Source organism: Haliotis asinina, chromosome 4 (assembly GCF_037392515.1).
Source record: "Haliotis asinina isolate JCU_RB_2024 chromosome 4, JCU_Hal_asi_v2, whole genome shotgun sequence".
In the NCBI taxonomy this organism is placed as follows: Eukaryota; Metazoa; Mollusca; class Gastropoda; order Lepetellida; family Haliotidae; genus Haliotis; species Haliotis asinina.
The window spans coordinates 69,527,163-69,548,324 of record NC_090283.1 but is presented as its reverse complement, the minus strand read 5'-3'; the positions used below and the strand labels follow the sequence as shown (position 1 = coordinate 69,548,324).

General features: G+C 38.9%; 1 protein-coding gene and 1 long non-coding RNA gene across 6 annotated transcripts in view; one reads left to right on the top strand and one right to left on the bottom strand.

Moving 5' to 3' along the window:
- The window catches only part of LOC137281824 (mitogen-activated protein kinase kinase kinase kinase 4-like), a 286,271-nt gene that overhangs the window by 117,324 nt on the left and 147,785 nt on the right, over positions 1-21,162 (top strand). The gene's annotated exons all lie outside the window — the stretch shown is intronic.
- Positions 1,964-13,897, bottom strand: LOC137281831 (uncharacterized). Of its 2 annotated transcripts, none has more exons than XR_010956770.1 (3): positions 13,725-13,897; positions 4,929-5,021; positions 1,964-2,227 (listed from the first exon to the last, which is right to left on the bottom strand). It is a non-coding gene; the product is annotated as an uncharacterized lncRNA (long non-coding RNA). The 2 variants fall into 2 exon arrangements; XR_010956769.1 differs by lacking the exon at positions 13,725-13,897 and adding an exon at positions 5,439-5,499.

The following is a 21,162-nucleotide window of genomic DNA, read 5'->3' as shown; positions in this document are numbered from 1 at the left end:
TGAAAAAATACACTGATGTTTTTGTGAAAGATTTTTCTTGATAGATAATGGTTCTTGGATCACTAGGAAAACTGTCCTTTTAGACAGATTCAATAAATTAAGATAGTGATTTGTCAAAACATTGTCATGGAGACAGGTAGTGAAATGGGTATTTGAAACAGGTGCCCAATAAATCAAAGATAGAAGAAGTTTTAGGGTATTCATTAAACTTTCAGAAAAATGTAGGTTTGAACATAACGATCAACATCCTCATTACAGGCTTTCTCCTGTATTGAAAGTGTTGACAGTTGAGTGAGATTTATTGCTATAGAGAATGGTGACATGAGAGAGATGACTTCCGTTTGGCACGACAACATCTGTAGAGTGAGACATCTTCAGGGACTTCATTGATGGGCAAAAGACATGGGAGGCTTTTACTAGGCACAAATTGACATTGTTGGAACATGTTGAAGTAGTTGGGTTTTGTCTTGGGAAGCAGGACACATGTATTTCTGCAGTGATATACAACATGTGCGTGTAAGACATGAACACTGTGGCAGTGATGGAGAAAAAACATGGGAATCTGGTGTTGTGACTGACATGGTGTTTGGTTGCCCTTGTGATGTCTCCGAGATGGAAACTGCTTAGGGAGATCGGAGACAGATGATATGTTTATATGAGAACAGTGTTTCAGGTGGTTTTAGTGGTGACATGACATGGACTCCCAGGGTGAAGTGCCCAATGGCAGTTGAATGAATGTCAGAGTGTGGTGGAGATGATGAAAAATTCCTCAGTAGTGTTACCATGTTGTAATCTCCAAGCCCTGGAAATACAGAATAAGGCTGTAGTTTAATTTGAAATTTGAAATAATTTTATAAATGTTATACCAGCATCAGTCTCACAGGATGTGGCTTCTGTTATAGATTCCATTCCTTAATTTTGTGTGGTATATGAGGAAATGTTTTGAACTTTTTGTGTGTGTGTGTCATCAAAAAAACGAAGTATGTCATATAGAAGTTTTGAGAATCTGTCAATTCTTGTTTCGGAAACCACAGAGTGGAGTAATTTCTCTGGCTTTATGATGGAAGAATAACTCATGTGTTTGCTTTTTAACAACAAATGTGTTAGAAGCTGGAACACTGTCATCACAGAACATATAGATGCGACTATGAGGATTTGTATGGAATCCCAGCTGTTAGACTAACATCCAGTTTCTGAAATGAACATATTTTACAGTTCACATTTTTAGAAATAAAAAATAAAAAATAGTTGAAAAAGAAGGCGCCAAATTTTCTAGACTGACACTTGCATGATCAGGAAATGCTCATATTGTGGTGTAGTCAGCTGATCAGCTCTTTAACATGGAAATATGAGTTTTCTACGTTTCTCATTGAAGGCATGTCATGGTCAGTGCCCAAAAAGTGTTGATGTGTTCAATGGGGAGAGTTGCAAGGGCTGATCAGTCACAGTGGTTGAGCACAGTGGAGTTTGGAGAGTGTGTTATACAGATTATCAACAGTCTATTCTCCAGCGTGTGCTGCTGGATGTCCTGAAACAGGACATGCTAACATGGGGTTCTAGTGATTGAAACCATGTGTGACGACCTAATATATAAAAGAATGATCATTGTGAGTGACAAAGATGAAGGATTCATGTCTTGTTTGCAAATGGTTTTGTACTCTGACACAAAGAGACTGAATAATCAATGCAAGTCCATTCATTAATGAAAGCAATGAAAAAAATGGTTTATAGTGTTTTTATGTCATTCTGGAATTGTAATTCACAAAGTATGGGATATGATGTTATTAGACTTCCACTTTCCTGTGTGTACTTTTCTAGTGCTGAGAGGAGATGATCAGGAGAGACTGGTGAAACTCACAATAATCATCTTGTTCATTCTCTAACACTGGTTCTGTTTTCTTACTATGATTAATATCAATACTGTGTCCTCTTTATTTACTCAAAAAGAAGAAAGAGCAAGAACATGGCATATAAAATATTTATTTTACTCTAACACTCGGCCCTACATTTTCACCAGCCAGGTCTCAGACAGAGGGTAATATCCTGCTCGAGCCGCTCAGCAGGAGGTGGTGTTTGCCTGCTGCCATATAGCATTGGGTGATGTTTTACAAATTACAGGAAGATGGGACACAGCTGATGTGGAACCACCCCCAGACTTCCTGGCCTGAGGGTAGATGTCTGAGGTCTGCTCTCTGCTGCTTACAAGTCATTGGTGATAGGGTCCTCCCTTAAAAATAATGGTCACACTGAGAGTGTTGATGTGTTTGGGGGGAAAAAAGCATGTGTTTGTGGGACAGGTGTTATATAATCTTGGAGGAGACTGTTATATATTAAATTTGATGGTGATTTGATGAAATTGAGAGACAAAAAACAATTGCTTGGTTCTTTTTATGTGTGGATGATGTTGTAGTCATCAGGAAGTGATTGCTTGTTTCAATAATTTAGTTAAGTTCATGAATTATTGTTACAGCAAATTTAGGTGTAACATATTGCCATTTGTTTCTAAGTCACAATCTAATTCAAATGATTAATGTCTAATATGGACATATTGTAATGCAATTATATGACCCTTACACAGTAATCACGCATGTTGATTAGTTTAATGTACCCATAATCAACGATTTTGAAACTTGATATACCTTACATCTGTCGTGCTTGTCAATGCTATTGCTCATGACGCAGCAGCGTGAATTTCAACAATCTCGACAGGTGTTGCACACCCATGTTAAGGAGGTCAAGTTACCCTAGAAAGTGGTTGTGGGGGCCTCTTTTGTCCTTCATACTACACAACATTAATGATTAAGTGAGTTTCCTGAGAAGCATCTTTTGTTGTGGCTCGGAACAACATCAGCATCACTCACTAACTGGATTATTGATGAAGTTTGGCAGTTTGGGAGCTTTAGGTATGTTTATGACGATACCAAACTTCGAAATTCCTTTCTGCATTTAAGAGAGCAATTGAAAGTGTAGTGTTGTAACCATGTTCTGAAGGGGCCAGCTGTTCTGTGTTCAAACATCTTGCCAAGGTGAGCAGCTATATGAAGGTAAATGTTTACAAAAGAAACAAATTTAGATACATGTGGCTGTCAGCAGGTGTAAGTAGTTAAAACATAATCCTGCAGTGGTCCGAGTTTCAACCAGAGGAATTTCACCCATGTTAAAGATGACATGAGGTGTCCAGACTGTCCTCTCTGTGCTAAAAGTAGAGGTCAGTGTTTGGGTACTGAGGCATTGCAAAACTAGAGGTGTGATGTCATGCACATCAGGTGCTGTGATATACAAGGCGGTATATACAGCTGCAGCAATAAATATATGGTGGTATATACAGGTGCTGTGATATACAGAGTAGTGTACATGGGTACTGTGATTACAGGGTGGTATATACAGGTTCTGTGGTATAGAAGGTGGTTTTTGCAGGTGCTGTGATATACAGGGTGGTACATACAGGTGCTGTGATATACAGAGTAGTATATATAGGTGCTGTGATTGCAGGGTGGTATACACAGGTGCTGTGATATAAAGGACAGACCTTTTTATTAGGTGCTGTTGTATAGGTCTAATTTGTCACATGAGGCAAGATGGCAATGAACAAATGAGAAACAAAAGATTTAAATGGACAGGTCATTACACCTAGCTAGTCAGTCAGCCCCGGACAACATCATACATCGAGGCTTGTACTAAATACAGTCTTGATATCATATGCCGTGTTGTGTTCGTTGGAAATGGGTTGATAGATGCTACTCTTTTCAAGAAGATTATTTGTAACAGGCATGTAAAGTGGCCTTTGTGTTTGACATGAAGTGAAGGGAAGGTAAAAAATGCCCTGTTATCTCAGAAGGAACCATCAACTACATCTGCTGTACCCTGTTAACAGGATATATTGTCATGTCATGTACGTTCGGTACTGAGGATGTGTGTCTTATCACAGTGAGCAGAGAAAAGGGTGGGTGTGTCTTGTGATGAAGACAAGAATGTATCAAACTGGAGGGGCAGATACAAGTGTTTTGAGTCGCCATGCTCGGTGTTTAGTCATGTGTGCTACCAACATCATCCCTCCCTACCACCTGCCAGGAAACAATACCACCATTACTACTGTGGGTTGTTAGGAACCATGCTTGCATGGCCAGGAGACAGTTGCTCCAAATTTGATATTTGTCAGATACAATGTGAAAGGAAAAAATAACTATAATGGTTCCAAATCGACACTTTTTGATTTATGTTCAAAGAAATTATTTGGACAGGACATGCCTCAAGGGCAAACCGATCCTACGTGTTTCTTATTTGTAGTTTGGAAATTGTGCTTACTTCAGAAGCTATTAAGACAAAGAATTCTTACATAAACCTGATTATTCATTGATAGAACAATCATTGTGGCATTTTCAATTAGAAAAGGTTGTAGTGAAAGAGAAAACTTTTTAGTGGCTGCAGAGATCCATTAACAGGCCCATTAACAAATCACCTGCTGAATGCAAGAACAACATAGAAGCCTGTGATTGCACTTTTCCAATCTTCACGTCCGTTGTTATTCAAATGGCATTTCTACCTGAGTGATTGTCATGCCACGTTCCAAAATGAAGTCTCTCTGATTGAGCCAGGACAATAGCATGGCTAAATGTAAGAATAACACAACCATATTAAATTGGAATTAGGGGGTAAGATTAAACATGTCTGAACACCTCAGTACAACAAGCATCAGACATAATTAGCCGTGGCCATTTAACTGCAGCTCATTGTTAATCACAGTTGTTGGTACAGGGTCTTGTAGACATAGGTAAATAGGTCTCAGCTGAAGTTCACCTGGCCTAATGACCATTCAGAGGATCAAAGGCATTAAGGGATTATCAGTATGTGAGCTACTGTAGCAATGTCAAGCTGTTGTTACACCAGTTACAGGCAATTGTTATGTCTAGTTCTTGTAACATAGTTACCGCTTCAGTGAACAGAGCTGTGATGTTTACACTTCGCTGGAGCGTTGATTTCCGGGGGAAAAGTATGAGTGGCAGATGAACCTCGTCAGTGACCTGAAAGTGATAACAAAAACAGAAAGATTGTTATTCAAACTGCTTAATAATATATGATCATTTTGTCATTTTTAAAATTTTTGTAAAGCCTAGGTTTGCTTTGCTAATTAACTCCAAACTCCACAAATGGAACAAAAGTCTAGACTTTGGTGACACAGATATTTTATCTTTTGGAAAAGGTTGTGGTTGAAATGAAACAAATACCATTTTATAGGTTTTTATTTGTCCTAATTTATATTTCCTAATTATTAGATTAGGAATAATACAAATTTTAAGATAATTACACCCATCTGTTGCTAAATATGGCAATATTTAAGTCATCATTCCAACAGACTGTAATTTGGACAGTCAAATTATCTTGTCAGTTCTGTTCATGACAGCTCATCATTAAAGAAAGTGTTATAAACACTAGCTCACAGTTAGTTCATCCAACACAGGGTTCACTGCTGGAGGCTACTGCTAACACCTTTGCTATAGATGCCAGGCAGAGAGAGACTCCGTCCACTGAGTTGTGTGTGTCCAGCAGCTGATCCCTCATTGGCTGGGAGCCACTGCCTGAATCCCAGCACACACAGGGAGAGAGAGAGCACTTGGCTAGCTGTACTACAGCGGGTCTAACTGAGTCAGGTCAGTGTGGAGCTGTCAGACTCAACTAACGCCACATGTGAGAGAGAGAGAGAGGAGAAGGGAAGAGTATGGTGGGAGTGTAAACACAAGCCGGTGTGCGCTCTGTCTATCTTGTTTGAGTCTACTGCAGCAGTTCATTCATGATGTTTGTCACATAACAGGGGATCGTGTCTGTGTACAGGCAGCAGACGTGTACAATGGTTGATTATTGGTGATTCTGTGTTTACATCAGCAACAGTGATATCGATATCGATGTGGGGCTATTGACGATGGATGTGCATATTCATGCTGCTGTTGAATAATTCCGTTCTTCCCTGAATTAATAATTCACGTCAAGGACAGGGCTGAGATCAGAGCAGCATCTGATCAGAGCCAGTAGACTTCGACACTTTTGTACGGGTGTCATACTTGGAATAACAGATGAAATAGATTGCTGTGGGAGGTCACAGGATGGCAGTGATGAATCAGAAGGAAATATTGCTGCTAGTTTGTTTCCATTTCCCTGAGACCTAACATTTGTGACATCCACTTCCTTTCACAGAGGAAATTTTAAAACTTCGTCATTTTAACTTTTGTGTCACTCAACATCAACCATGGTTCTGCTAGAAGAGGAAGATGACCTCTTTTACTATTACCGAATTGTGGATAATTACTATTATATGCTAGTCGAGGTAAGTGTCAATTTCATGTAATTAACACGCTATTAGCATGTTAAGCATGTGTTCATGTTTCCAAGTTTTATTGCTGTCATGAAATGGAGATCTATGTTGATAGATTTACAATGAGAACATTGTTATTTTACAGGTCCAGGAGTTATTATTGGAAAATTATTTGTTCAAAGGTGAATTTTTTATTGTTTTGGGTGGTAACAAAATCTTAGATGTAACTTTACTGGTATATAAAGACAAGGATCAGCAGTCTAGTTCCTGGTATATGGACGTAATTAAGGAAGGTATGTTGCTCTCAGCTGATGTACCAAGCTCTCAGAACCTGTCAAGATGTTCTCAACTATCTCCACGCTTTGGGCTGGTATCAGCTGGCTCTTGTTAGTTGTCTCTTTACTGTTGTCTATTTCATGTGTCAGAAGGCTTTTATATAGGTCCATGTCTACATAGGACCATGTGATACCTCTGTCGGTCTGTCGACAACCAGTACACCTGGTCGCACGTATATTTGTTTAGTGATAGATTCTTGATTGACCATTTACATTGTGGAAGGCGGGGCCCAGGGCATGGCACAGAAGGTCGCTCATTTCATTCTGTCTATTTCATGAATGCTATTTATTTCCCTGAATCCGATGTCCATTTCTCTTTTCTTCTTTGATAAAGTGTCAGGCGTGACTGAGAGTCAATGTTTGATTCAAGGTATGGGTTGCTCACTTCATGTCATTTATTTCATGAATGTTCCTTATTTTCATGCCTCCAATGTCAGTTTCCTTGCCATCTTTGATAGATCGGCTCTGTATGATGGACGTACATGCTTGCTTCTCTACATGGGCTGTTTACTCTCCAAGGTGTCAGTTTCTTTGATTGAGATGACATATCAGGCCAGGGCACACACCTAGTCAGGCTCATTTGATGTTTGGTTATCTTGAAAGCCATTTAGTGTCCAATGAGTGTCACAGGTCGGGCAGTGTTGCTTTTTGAATCATCTGTCACACTTGGTGATGGTTCTGCTCACAAATGTTATTTATAATTGATACAGATACTATTGTCAGAAACATGTTATTGACAGTATTGTGGTTCTGTTGCTTGTGTAAAATAGACTTAACATGATGCCTTGCCATTACTACTCACAAAAGTTTTAAGCAGATTAGATTCATACAGACCCCGGAGCCTCTTCACACTTGTGAAGCAAAGTGTTCTAATAATGTCCTTTTGATGCAGTCGTCTTTTTACATTCAGGATCTAGTTTATTGACTCATAGAGTGGGTCAGGAAGTTAGAGTATTGTCTGAGTATGTGGTCATTATGATCTAGGTCCATTTCCTAGACTCGTCACTTTATGTAAACATTATTCATTTCTGTAGTAACAGCTACAGCATTACTACTCATTGCTCTACGTCTTCTTTACACGTTGTTTCAATTTTTTTCAAATGGTGTTATGTGTTTCTGCCAGTGTGCTATTTTAGACTCTCTGGCCATGTGCTTCAGATTTTCTTCAATCAGCCCTCGTATATTTCCATACTCAGTGGGGGAGTTAGGTCACTGACTGACTGTAGGCCTCAGCAGTGGCGTCTGTGTTTGATCTCAAGCGTTTAACTATTTTTACTGCCAACAAAAACTTGTCATTTACATGGAGGCCCCATAAATAGTTCTAATATTCAGTGAAGGAGATATACATTGGCGTTTTCTTGCATGATCAGTTTTATTGAAAGAGTAATGACGACCGTGCTCAACAGTTTCATGAAACGGAACAGAGGTTAGTGTTAAAAGGTTTTTGATAAAGCCCCTTTGATTTGATTATAAAGCATGTTTGAGTTGTACTTATGAAGGAGTGAAACATATGTTCAGTAATCATTATTTCAATGTGAAAGTTAAGGAACTACATTTTGCATGTGTTTCACATCTCTTGTTGCCCTTCAAAGATTGCCAAAATAGATACAAAGCTATAATGGACATTAATACTCCCTACAGCAACACAAGCATAAAATCTCCAATTACAGCCAAATTATTTTAACATACCTCTGAGCACTTTCTCACGTAAATATCACAAGCATGTTTATTTTACACGATATCTAAATAAAAGGCAAACAAGGTATCAGTACCTATGCCTGCAGGCACGTCCAGTCACCCTCACCAGCCAGTACTATGTCCCCAAGGCATGTCCAGCCGTCCAGCATGACTGACCAGGTCTGATATTACTGTTGACAGTCAGGTGGGACATTCCATGATCAGTGGAGCCAGACTGGCTAGGTTCCTCCCTGTATCACACTCCCTGCAAGTAGTGTCTATGTCATTTGTGCCCAGTGACAGTTGACTGTCAATATCCTGCCATCTACTAGGAATGCACAATATTCCATACTTTAATTTCTCTACAGCTATTTCAGTTGTGAAATCCTCAGTTTTCATTTGGTGTCAGTGCTGTTGCTGCAGGGAGTTCATGAAATTGTAACATGGAGTCCATTAAATGTTGTGTGAGATGTCTCTCTGGAGATATTGTGGTTCCCATAATTTATTGTTCATCTCTTGTTGGATTCTAGATCTACTTTGTTTCTTATTAGATGACAGGATGTTCCCTTTGAATATTCATCACAGACACAGAAAAAGGAAGCGTAATCATCGCCAACGCAATGCTTCAGTGATGTACAAGATTCAGTGTGGAGTTGGTTTATGTCTCTTAAATGATGACCAAATTCTCTAAGGCATGATGGCTCAGTTCTTGTGGGTCCACGTTTGTCCAACAAACAAGTGCTGTTGCCAATCAATAGCAACATCACAGAGCTGCTTCTCGCCCCATAAAACATTGATTCGTTGTTATGGTTATGATTTCCCATAATTGATGGAATCAGTAGTTTCATCAAAATCACTGGCCACATAATTTTATTACAATACACATTTTCCCCCGCTCCCAGTCATTATCTATGTTGCTAAGAAACTAGAGTGTGTGTTGCTACAGACAATTCCCTGTCTGATATACAAAGGCTATGCACTCCAGGTGTAATGAACATGGTGAATTATTGACCAGTTATGATGGCTCGGTACTTTGGGCAGGTGCCCTACATTCATGCTGCTTGACCAATGAAGCAAGATGTCAACCCACACTGCCCATGCTTTTGAAAATTACAAGTGTTTTTTTCTCACAAGGCTATATTCCCATAAGCCGTTTCCCAAAATCAATAATTATGATAATAGCTGGCGTTCCCTCCTCACCCAGTTGATGTGGGGGAATGCGCCACTGCACAAAAGATTGTGCATTAATCCCAAGGATGGCTTCATTTCCATCAGACAATTTTCTGATTAGTGTACATGGACTGTTAACAGTGTTGTTTGGCTGGAAAGCTGAAGCGATCACCATCTTGTACACAGTGAGGGGGTGAAGCCCTATACCCCACGAATCTATTGTTACTAATCCATGGTAGGGGGTTGTATGTAGGGTTGACATGAGTTTGAAAATCCATGTGACCTTCTGGGTAATGCAGACTCGCAGCAAATAGCAATCAGTGTTGGTTTGCTGCCTGCATGTACTTGGTAACTTGATTGGCAGCGGTATGTGGTGTGATTGACACTTAAGAATGTCGATTACATGTCATTTATCATTATCTTTGAGCTCAGGTGATACATGAAACAGATTGCCAGAGGAGATCTGGCCCAGTGTATTTTCTTTACCTGCTGTTTTCGTGAGGCTTGTGTTAACCATAGACAATGTTAATTTTATGCCATGAACTTACATGTTGGGCTGCCAATGAAGAGGGTACGTAAACCTCGTTTAGCTAACACACTAGTCCAAGGGCTCCCCTGTAAATTAGTGGAGCCGGTATTAGATTATGTAGTAGAGGTGTCGTGTTGGGTGCTTCTATAGTAGGCAGTTGTGAACACGTCTTAATACATTTGCAACTCCAAATGATAACAGGTAGTTTCATCATTTTGTACTCATGGCAAGTTTCTTTTTTGGAAGAAAGATCCTGTAAAGTTCTGAGAGAGTAAGTTTATTTATCATCATGGAGAGAGTTCTCTATTTTTTAGTGTTATTACCAAGAGGGCTTCTCAATACTATGCTGTCCTTTTGCCAGAGAATGCCTCCCGGATTTGTGTTTACATCAAAGGTTGAAGAACGTCCGTTTTGATAAAACATGCTGCATACAAATGACATTTACATGGGTAATGTAAAACTACGGCGTGGTTATGACCCACAGGAAACAATGATATGGTAATAGGTCACGGGACACGCATCCCAGTCCACCAAGTCAAAGATTGAATCAAACACAATCAATTTTGCCCTGACATCAGTGCTGTCATAGCTTGTGTGTGCACTTCAATACCTCAAAGTCTCCCCTCTTTGAAACTGGGAACAGGGCAACAATGATTAACACAGGAGCACCCAGTTTTCAACTCCATGTGTCTTTTTGATCCAGCACCTGACAAGCCAACTTCCAGCCAAAGCCAAGTCATGTCTCACAGGATTAGATCTTTGGAGCATCGGATAATGGAGAAACACGAAACCTTGGTGTAAACTTTCAGCAGATTTCCACTTGTTTGATGACCACGTCTGTACATTTGTGCTGGCTGATAATATTGTCCCATTGTCAACTTTTTACGTAGTCCTCCCAAGGAGAACACAGTCGGCTGAAGCCCCAAATATTGTTTAATTGAGATTTAAGCAAAGTCTGGGCTAAATGTGTCAGTGGGTTCTGTGCTGGAGGAGACCAGCACATTCGGGAATACTTGGGTGTTTACATTTAGAAGCATGTCTCCTCATTGAGGTGATATATCTCTATTGGGTTAAAAATGTGTATTCTCTGTGGACATTGGATTAACACCCAGAAAGCAGTCCAAATTGTATCTTTGGAAATGTGACACACATGACATAAGGTTTTTGTCAGCCACTTTGTTTTAGGTGAGGTGATTTTGAAAGGGGGGTTAGGATATATGCTAAAATCATCAAAACACATTTTCTTTTTCAAATGTGAATTATGACAGTAGTGAAGTGTATGGGAAGGGTAACACCATTCAGCAAGGTTTACAAATATCCCAATGCCTTGCATTACAAAATAAAGCCAACAGATACTGACCATCAAACAGTGTTGTGGCCTTTGTTTGAGGTACATTCCCACAGAAGTAGGCCAATGTTGTGAGACCTCTAACCCTGTATTTGAAGATGAAATCCTCTAGTGTTGTGAATGGTCAATCAGAGTTAACAATGTTCAAACGGTCAGCCCTGGAGAATCGGTCAGCCCTGGAGAATCGTGTATGGGCACGTGGCTTCTTCAAGTGACCAGTGGCCTTGGTACAACCAGCTGTCCAGGACGGCCATGGTGGGAGGAGGTGATGGGTACCTGGGGAAGGTTTAAGTTTCACCAGGTGGAAGTTGAAAGTCGTTGACATGAGGAATTAGCCTGGTGTGCCGTATCCTAATTAGGGTGATTACGATAACTGGGTTTCTTTTGCTTGAGGGTCTCGCCTTTCAAATGCAGACACTTTCTTCACACCTTGATGTCAACTCAGTATTGAATTTGACAGTTTCATGGGAACTGACAGGCCTTCATCTAGCATTCAAATTTACTTTTAATTCATGTAAATATTTGAAACTCTGTAAATATTGCCTTCAAACATCATCACTCAACAATTGAGTTGGAAATAATAATTACTGTTCCTATGAAATCAATTCAGACCCGTGTTTCAACGTACGTCCATTGTTCGGTGTCAATATCCCCTTTGTTAAAAATGTCACGTTTTTCACACTGCTATTTCCCAACAATGTGGAGGCCATCAGAACACGGTTTTACATGAACCTGCATGTTAAACTCACATCACAAGCATTGAATGACAAAGGCCACCTTGGAGCATGTGTAACACTTAAAATTCGTTTTTCTACCTCCTGAACCGAAACACAAGGTTACATGACGTTATTTACACCAGTGCACGTGTAATCTCCCACAGGGTAATGTGCTTCCACAGCCAGCTAGTCCATCACACAGGGTTGGTACAGACTTCAGCTGGAACCTTAACAACTCTCTCCCGTCTGCAATATTACAGGACATTGATGTATATTCAGCTGCATGTGAATATTTATTAAACTGTATGTATCTTAAAGCTGAAGTGATGTGAACGCTCCACGGCCAACAGGGGCGATTCTTGTGTAAGTGGTAGTCTTGTATCTAGAGACGTACATGGATGGTGTTCCAGGTAGGCAGGGGCCTGCTTGTCAAGGTTTGTTCACAGCTGTCATCAAATCCTGTGTGCTTAATTTCTCTTTTCTGTGTTTTTATGGTGGCTTTATTCTTTCTTTGATAAACATGGCCATCTGTTGTTTCACGAGTCAGCACTGATGTTGGCCTCACTTGAGATATCACCTGCTCGCATGAAAGCAATGAACCAGTGCCGAAAATGTTCCTTTTGTTTCGCGTAATTTATTGCAAATAAACCATGACATCGAGCAGTAAATTTTATTCTGAAAAGTTACCAACATAGAAAACCTATATTTCTTTTTCTTTGAATTTGCTTTAAAAAACATGTTGTTTTTGTTATTTTAAGAATGATACTTCTAATGCATGTTGTGGAGCATGTCAAGAAGTGGGTTTGTTTTTGGAGACACACACGTGAAAACCCCCAAAATGTGACAGTTTCTCTTTCCAAAGTTTAAGCTTATTGTCCTCCAAAGTAGCATTGACAGAAGACCTATATGATGTGGGTTGCTGTCTTTCATGTGTCAGATTAACTTTCAGATTGACACCGGAATGGATCATTAAGAAGTCGGTGCAGGGGTATTTAAGATGTGATCCATAACTGCCTGTGCATCTCAATCAGTTGTATTTGACATGTGCAAACTAAGGATTTTAATGAGTTATAGATTTCTCAAAATGAATTGAAAATCCAAGCAAAATTGATTACTTGCTGTTTTCAATTTCATGTCAAAAGGGGATTTTCAGTTTTCAAATGAAATTGGATTGCTCGAGCTAATTTGGAAAGCGGTGATAACTTTTTTATCTGCATCTTCTCAAGTTTATTATTTTCTCCACTAAAATCACAGCTGCATTAACAAGATTTCAACAACACTTGTCAGTTTCACACATGGATGTGTGTGTTTTGACATCGACAACCTCACCCATATCATAAGACCTTTTGGGTTCATTCACACAAGTTAAGCTTTCGAAGGATTTTGAGGAAAAGCTGCTCTCCTTGCCCATCTGCCTGCTGTGTCACAGTGGATATTTAGACACCCATCGCAGTGCAGCATCAAAGCTTACAAATTAGTTCCAAAGGTAAATATAGTGGTCAGTGCACATCAGCATGAAGTTCATAGCAAAATTAGTTGTTATTTACATAGATCACATGCTTTGGTGCTTAGATTGCTGAATCTTTCGTTTCATGATTTCCACGTCAATGAGTATGCATTTTGTGAAGTTTCAAACACTGACCTTCGAAGTTCAAGCTGTGCGTCCATGTCAGAAGTGCTCCTGAAGAGACCTGAGAAATGGACATTCTGAGTCCACTGTTGACCTGAACGGGCTGTCATAACGCCAGCCAGCAGACAAGGTGGAAGCATGAACATCATCAAGCCGCAGTCAGTGTCAATCATATAGTTCTTGCCCTTTACCAGTATTGAACTTCCCTCACTTTACCTCAATTTTCTCATACGACTTTTTTGGCATGAGGTTTGCAGCGTTGCAATCAGCTGTTTGTCATTAGTGGTAATGTTCAAGGCGTGATGAATTCCCTACACACACACACACACACACACACACACACACACACACACACACACCCCACAGGAGAGCATGATGCAGGAAATGGGTGACGTAACAACACTAATAACCTATTCCTCCAGATACAGACAGCCTTGTGCCTTGTTGTCTTTAGCAGGGCGGATGTATGTGTGAAATTAACTGTAATGAAAGTAAGATCATTACACGTGATGGACATAGTTCACCGGGAGCTTTGAGAACAATTCGTGTTACACTTGTTTTCTGTGACATTGATTGAATATTTGTCAGTTATTTCAGCATCGGAATTTCAGAATAGTTTTAGTTTTGTCACTGTGTTTTAGACTTGGAATCTTGGAATTTACAGTTTTTTGCTTGCATATGTTCGTTGTAAATGTCTTCAGCACCTTCTTATAGTTTGTGAAACATCCACCATTGAGATTTTGTTGTAAAATCTCATAAAACATGTACATCTTGTAGACAGATCAGAAGAGCTGCTCATTCAAAAGTGAATTTTTTAACAAATCTGTATATGGAAATCAATTTAGTCTTGGTTGCGAATGTTCTGACCGAATGCAAATGGATAATGAATTTTGTTGAGACTCATTCAAACGTTTGACAGATTCCTGACAAAGGTTGGCTGTGATTTATGTGGTTTGTTAAATCATTTTGCCTCCAGATGGCCGATGGGTGAAATTGGCCACAACAGGTGAAAATAATACCCATTTATCAAATCAGGGAGCATAAAATTGGAACATCAGGACACGGTTAGAATTCATGTCAACTTCAGTTTCCCACTTGGAAAGATTAAATCAGTGGAAAAGAAGAAAATAATTACAGCATCATTCTCAGACCTTTGTAAAAGTGTAACCCCTATTTAAAACAGATAGTCGCAAGGAAGATATCATCTGTCAGTGTCTTTGTGCAAGATGAGAACAATGGTGAGATGTCGCGGGAGGCATATAGATGCTATCCTTGTGAAAAACCTCGAAGTTGTTTCCGTTCTCATGATAGCTAGTGGTGTCATTTCTGTGAACAATGTTCAAAGCTGATCACATCTAAAACCATAATACCTTGGTTTGCCCTGGTTGACCTGATCCCTGACCTGCAGATGTCATTGTATGTTTCTAGATGTTAAAGGGCATTGGGATTCATTTCATGTAGAGGTTGATTAGGTGGTTACTGTTGTGATGCGGTGGTTAGATGGGGGGCTTTCCCTTACATCAGCAAAACAACTTGTTCTTTTAAGCAGTTTGCCAGATGTAGTACAGAAAGAGATATATATTGAATAAATGGACACAGGTTATTTGTTTGATATATGTTACACTGACTCATATCTTTCTCTGCACTAGTTTTGCAAGACAGTATGTCAAGCAATATTCTTTCATTGCAATACAATGTATGTTATTTCTATCAAAATAACACTGAGTAGCACTGAGTCTTACTTATCACTGCCAGTCAAAGTTCATTACAAACATTATTGCTACTGTCATTGGAATGTTACAGCATTTTTGTCATGATACTTATATATAAAGAACAAACTGAGCTTTTTACATTGTAGAATTTAACCACCGTATGCTGATGATCAGACGGTGTGAAGCATCAGTGCATGTACTTTTTACACAAACAGTCATTTAATACATTCATTGTAGGGATGAATAATGAGTAGGTGTTAGCTTGGGTCACTTTCAAATTAAGTGCAGAAACTATTTTGATGATGGTAATGAACTCATCTAATATCCTGCCATTTGCCATCAATCCCAAGTTTGTAACTGGAGAGGCTTTGTTAATTTTGTGTACAATTTTGCTCTGCCGTGTCCATCAAGATAAATGACCACCACATGAGGTGATCAGCACTGCCCATGGGCTATTCCACTCTTGACAAATGAGACTGTCTTGGCAGAATGCTCGCATATTCGCCTGTCATCAGAGACTGAAATATGGGCCCATGTGCATTGATTGTGTCACTCTTGCAAATGCCTTTGCTTTTTTGAAATATGGATATTGGGAATTTTAGGAAATTGCAATGGAGGGTCTGAGTTGACTGGAGCGAAGTGATACTGTCTTGCAAATGGTTTGTGGTAGTGCGAAGTAGAGATCCTCATTGGTGAAATAGATGTTCTTTCAAATTGAAATAGATCACTTGGCAATGGATTGGTTCTGTTCATATGGAAACGTTGCTTGAAGTCAACATGGTTTTATTTAAACGGAAGACATTCAGGATGAATGTTGTCCTGTGTTGTCTCCTAAATTATTTTCTTTTAGGTACTACCTTTCATGGAAGCATGCAGACAACTGCAGTGATGTTTCTGATGAAATCAATGAAATGGAGCTAGCTTGGGCCTGTTTTGACAGTTGGACATTTGCAGCTATTCCAGTCTTTACACTGTCAGTGGCTGTGTGTGCAGCAAGGATAATTGCTTCTAAATCAGATTAGTAAACAACGGACTATGGATGTCCAAGAAAGGTTTCTGCTTCATGCTGAAAAAGGTGCTCAATCATGAAGAAAACAATTAAAAAAGGATTTTTTTTGTTGCAAACTTTTTAAAATTGGCCTTTTGTAATTCATAAGAATTTTTACGTTTTATATATATATATATTGCTTCACAGAGCAATTTGGTTTCAATTTCATAAAGAACTTGACATGATTTGGTTGTAAATATAGCATAGTGAAAGTGCTGACATTTTAAAATGCTTTGATCCAATAAAAAGCTGCATTGTTGTAAGTTTTATAAGAGCCTGTTTCAACTTGACGCTTTTTATCGTAAAGTGCCATTCACATGGTGAAAATATGATTGACACATCTGAGTGCCGACACATTCCTTAAATACAGCATATTCTCTCATAGAAGAGCGACTCTGGGCAGGATAATTCTTTTAAGACAATTTTGGCGTTCCTCATAATGCATCAATGAAGCTGCCACTTCCACTGAAGACAATCCTGGTGTCTCTTGATGAAATTTGTGTGATTTAATCAATCTTGAATTTTTTAGCGTCCCACCTGAGGCACACAGAGAGAAGTAAATACTACTGTCCAGCACAACATGTTTCATAAAAGCCATCGCTGTATTCTTTCCTGATATTAGTATCTGATGGTTCAACTCTTGAAGTTGACTACTGTTTTAGCTTTTAGATGTATTTACTTTTAACTTTTAATTGCAGATAGAGAGAGCAAAATGAAAAAAGGCAAACACTGTTTTCACTGCACGTTTTATTGTTCCTTATCATGAAAATTCAGATGATTGATAACCTTAATTAAAAAATTCATTTGGGCATATTTTCATGCGTGTATATGCGTGAATGTACAACAAATGGATGTGTGTCTAATAATAGCCATCGTAATGTACTGGCAGTTGATATAAGAATAAGAAAAGATTAAATATTTTATTGCATGGTGTTCCATTAAGGAACAGTGGCAATATTCTATAGACTACAAATATAAACATAAAAGTACAAAGATACAGAAATACTCATAGATGATCTGAATCTTAGAATTCAGAGGTTATGAATAATTGAAATAGAACCGCTTGAATGCTGTTGCTCCTAATCCAATATAAAATTCTCATTGAATGCAGGAAAGGTCACAGCCATAATGTTTATGGAGCTCATTGTGATTTGTTTGTTCAAGCTGTCAAAATACACCTGATAAACAGGTGATCTCGGGATGACATTGATGTGTTTTAGGACTGGTTATTAATACAAAGAGTGTATGAATCAACATACAAACCCAAACCAATTGATTTATGATTATAAATATTCATAGCATTTCGGAATTGCTGTTTGCTGAGGGGAGCTAAAATGGCTTTTAGAGTCTGGTATTCAGATGGCAAAAACATTGATTATTTGGGATCTCCTCATGGGTTTTTATCAATCCACTTTGCCAGTGGTCTTTCCAAAAACAAACAGAATGGTCACCTGAAGAGAGAAGCTTAGCAAATCTTTATTTCCTTTCCTATTCCCAGGGTATCCGGTTCCATCGCTGGTCATAGTCAGTGGGCAAACTGTTGTTTCTGTGTCTGCTAGGATCCTGTTGTCACAATGTTCATGTGAAAAATATGAAATGGGAAAGTTTTGAAGAACTGATGACACTGGTGTCCTGGAGATGTGTCTGTTATTCCCTCTGGTTTTGTTGTCTGTTTTCTTTTTCGTTGTATTTTCTGTTATTCCCTCTGGTCGTATTGTCTGTTTTTCCTTCTGGTTGTGTTTCTGCTCTGTCTTTTCCTCACTGATGTTGCAGGGTGGGAGGGTAGCCTAGTGGTTAAAGTGTCACTCGCCACACTGAAGACCTGGGTTCAGTTCCCCACATGGGCACATGTAAAACCCATTTGTGTCCTTCGCTGTGTTATTGTTGAAATATTGCTAAAAGCAGGGTAGAACTAAACTCACACACTTGCATCATCTCAGTCAAGTTGCAAGGACTACATAGTGATTCCCAATACATTGAAACTGATGAATAATGAAGTGATACCAACACTTCTTTGTTTAAGTGGAGTTATTCCTGAGGATGACATTTGCTTTGTGTTGAGTGTTCATCTGTCTACAGACACCTATTCTCTGCTTGTGCTGTGAGCCGATCTTCACCAGATTAACTTTTCATGTCTCATTACTCTTGGGAGGAAAAACCCGCCGTCTAAGCCTTTTAAACTTCTCTAAGATGAATGGCATTTTTTTTCCTAAACGGTGGCTGTTGGTCCAGCCTATCAAATATAAAAAATCACTCCTGAATTGACTGATTTGGAAAGTTTCATTTACAAGATTAATGATCAAGTCAGTGGTTTTATAAATAAATATTTGACAGCTTTTTGTATTGACAAACGTTACATGTGTTAATGGATTAATCTCTGATGTTTGTGAAAAGTTTTGTTCAGGATATTGGATGTTGTGTGTCGTTTTGGTTTTGTTTATCTGATGTTTGTGAGAATGGATAGATGACAGCACAAACTGTTGCAGTTCTTAAAACATTAGAAGATCATAGGTGACAGTGGCAAAAATATCTTCTATTTTCAAACATTCAAACAATGGACTCACTTGGGGTTCATAGACGTTGAAGAAGTAGAAGACAAATTTGTAACTGAATGGGCTTGTTGATGATGTGTTGAAAGTCAACTCAGTACCGGGTCACTCTGAAATTGGCAGAGAGGTAACAGATGGGAAAGGAGAATTGATTGATAGTGATAAAGAGAGGGGAGTTTTAAGGTAAATAGGTGTTTAAGGAATCTTCTTCAGTATGAGGGCTGGTTGGGTAGCTCAGTGGTTATGGCAACGACCTGGGTTTCTTTCACCACATTTCTGGTGTCCCCCTTCATGTTTGTTCTGAATTATGGCCAAATGTCACATGAAAACACACCCATTTATTCTTGCATGTGAAACTATTTCTTTGTAAACAGAAAATATGTTTGCTTTTTTTAAGTGACATCACTATTTTGGTGTATTTGGGGATGCATGCCTTTTCTCATGGTAAAACAAGGAAACGACCCCTATCAGCCTGAGCTCATGAAACAGAGGCAATAACTAGTCATAGATGTTTTAGTAATGTGAATATGCAGTAAACGTTAATTTGTTTAACACAGTATGGTTTCATTTATTGGCTGTAAACAAGATACACAACACAAGATTGTGATTTCTGGGAAATTTATCTCAGAAAGAATGGCTGTGGGCTATAGGCTTTAACAACGGAGCATTTGAAAAACTTTGTTGTGTCCTTTAAAACTCCTCTCAGCTAGGTATCGTGTAGAAACAGTCTCCAGGCTAAAGGTTTGTCATATAAGTCTGTGTACAAGCATATTTCAAGAAGATATTCCTTCTGATAATAGCATGTCAGAAGATATTTTTAATCTTTACTCTTTCAACAACAGTGTGTAGCTACAGCTTGCTTCAGGGAGCAGAAAGGAGGAATATTTACAAAGAAAATACATTAAGCATTCCATTATGTGGTCCCAGTGTTTCCTGGAGGTACTCCAAGCTACATGTCATTATTCAACCCTCAAAGAGTCCTCTCGTATGCATTAATGTCCGTCCCTCTGGCATAGACATGTTGGAGACTTGAACAGTTGTGGATATTCCAGGGCTTGGCTGGGTGGGAGAAACGTAAAAATGTCACTGGTATGAGACACTGTGGATACAGATCTGTTTAGTGTCCATCAGGCTGTGTTTGATCAATAGGAGCACCACCTTGATGAACCCTGGCCGTGTTTTCCATGAGGACGACCTTGCTTTCTCTATTTTAGAAAAACATGAGATCAGCAAGGAAAAGACTAAGACCCCCTGTTTTCAGAGGTATTGGTGTTTTCTTTGCAACAATGGGGTGTAATGTTTTTTGATGAGCCAGATAAGACAGAAAATTAGCTACTGGGTGATGATGATTTGCATGCACAGAATATTTTGCTTCAAAACATAAGATTCCACATGAAAGAGGTTTTTTTGGCTGGCATCTTTGTTGTCTTTTGAATGACCAGACCACAACCGTTCCTGGAGTTTTTTTGTTGCCAGCATGCCTAATTGTATTCTTAATTGAAAATTTTCTTTCAGAATAGCATGACCTTTGTGAAACACTATTACTCTTTGATCAAGGGAATAGATTATCTTTGAAATTCTTTTCCATTATTGGATAAATGAGATCCAATTTGAGAGTTTATTTTTTCCCTCTGCTTGGTGTTTTTGTGTAACAGTCATTGTATGCCTGAATTAGGGTTTACATGGGTAGTCTCTGATGTTGATTATGCAGTGGTTTCAGGAAATAGCCACACACTCGACCAAAAGCATCCATCGTTTCATCTCTGAAGACAAACGATAATGAATCAATTGTGATTATATTACTTTGTAAAATGCAAACTCATTTGTTTTGGTATTTTTGGTTTTGTTTTGCTTTTTTGCAGTTATTGAATTTATTTGAGTGAAGCATTTTGGAAAAAAAAAGCATACCCTTTCTTTAGAAAATCCTGAATATTTCAACATGAATTATAAAGGTGATATGAATCTGTACATTTGAAGTGATATTGAGTTGACTTCCAGTACAAGTTCATCAGTGTCTGTCACTTTGTTTTGTATTTGCTCAAGCCCATCAGCATCACCAATATACATCATCACATCATCTTCATATGGATATTGATCCACCATTAAGGTGTTCAGATTTGTAGTGGCTTTTTGGCTGGGCT